This window comes from Epinephelus moara, chromosome 19 (genome assembly GCF_006386435.1).
Source record: "Epinephelus moara isolate mb chromosome 19, YSFRI_EMoa_1.0, whole genome shotgun sequence".
Lineage (NCBI taxonomy): Eukaryota > Metazoa > Chordata > Actinopteri > Perciformes > Serranidae > Epinephelus > Epinephelus moara.
This window is the reverse complement of record NC_065524.1, coordinates 29065881-29067221: the sequence shown is the minus strand read 5'-3', so window position 1 is coordinate 29067221 and position 1341 is coordinate 29065881. Positions and strand designations below refer to the sequence as shown.

Below are 1341 nucleotides of genomic sequence, written 5' to 3'. Positions count from 1 at the left end.
GCTATTCCCCTGCCTACTTCAATGATGATGGTACCTGTAATAAATGTAATATATTTGCTGAAATGGAGGCGAGGCTCAGTGACTAGAAGAGCTGGTAGAAGCGCTCCATAGCTGCAAGCTACTCCAGTAGCCGTAGTAGCTCTAGTGCTAACTCTGGGAGTTAACGCCAACATTCCTCTCTTCTCCGTTCTCCGTGAGCCCGTGAGCCTGTCTCACAGAGAAGAGTTGGAATGTTAGCATGGCAGCCGACTGGTGCTAATGCTAACGTCCCTGCGCTTAAGCAGGCTCCCGGAACGTTAGCATGGCAGCCGACTAATGCTAACGCTAACGTCCCCACGCTTCTCGGCTCCGGTGAGCTCCATGAGCCGAGAAGCAGGCTCCCGGAACGTTAGCATGGCAGCCGACTAGTGCTAACGCTAACGTCCCCGCGCTTCTCGGCTCCGGCTCACTGAGCCTGGCGGAGAAGCGTAGGGACGTTAGCACTAGTCGGCTGCCATGCTAACGTTTCTCCGTGAGACCATGAGCCTGGCAAATTCCCGGGCTCCCGGCTCAGTTGGAGTGTTAGCGTGGCAGCCGAGTAGTGCTAACGCTAACAGGAAAGCAGGGTAATAGCTAAACACAGCAGAGACTGAGAATGAGTGAAAGACATCGCTAACTGCTAAACTAAGCCAAACTAAGTTGGCTGTTTAGGTTTTATTTCCTCGCCCCTGTGGCGGGTTGGAGAGCAGAGGTAAAGGAAGGTGTGGCTCATGACACACTTTGTTTTGCTCTACAGGCAGTGCACAACAGCAAACCTAGCGGTGAAACGATTTCTCTTATTGCCCCTTTAAACCCTATGGGCCCGAACAACGCATAGTGCGTCCAAATTCACACCTGTTCTTCTCTATTGATTTTCACCAATAGAGAAGCCACGCATATCACGTGAAACAGCGGAATTGTAGCTTTCCGACAAGGCCAAGCACTTGTCGGTAGTCCAATGTTTTCACAGTGAAAAAGAATGATAAAGTTACACTAAAATTATGTATAACAGAGCTTTCATACAGCTTTGCACACACATTACCCTTGGATGGATTACTCGCGAATGCAGGCTCACACAGAAATGCCACGCATATCACATGAAAGTGCAGGACCAGAGCTTTCCACTGATATCACACACATCACTGTGCTGTCATCCCATCATGCTATAAATCCAGATTAATTGTCTACAAAATAAAAACCTGACGAATTTCTTTACAACCCATTATACAGATCTTGTTATCAGTCACTTCATATAGTGAGGAATATCGTATCTTACCACGTCTCAGGCTTGCGTGTGTTTCTCCCTGTCTATCCACACTTGTA

General features: G+C 48.4%; 1 pseudogene; it reads right to left on the bottom strand.

The window, feature by feature from the left end:
* Positions 1-1341, bottom strand: part of LOC126406335 (high-affinity choline transporter 1-like) — a 13952-nt pseudogene that overhangs the window by 4396 nt on the left and 8215 nt on the right.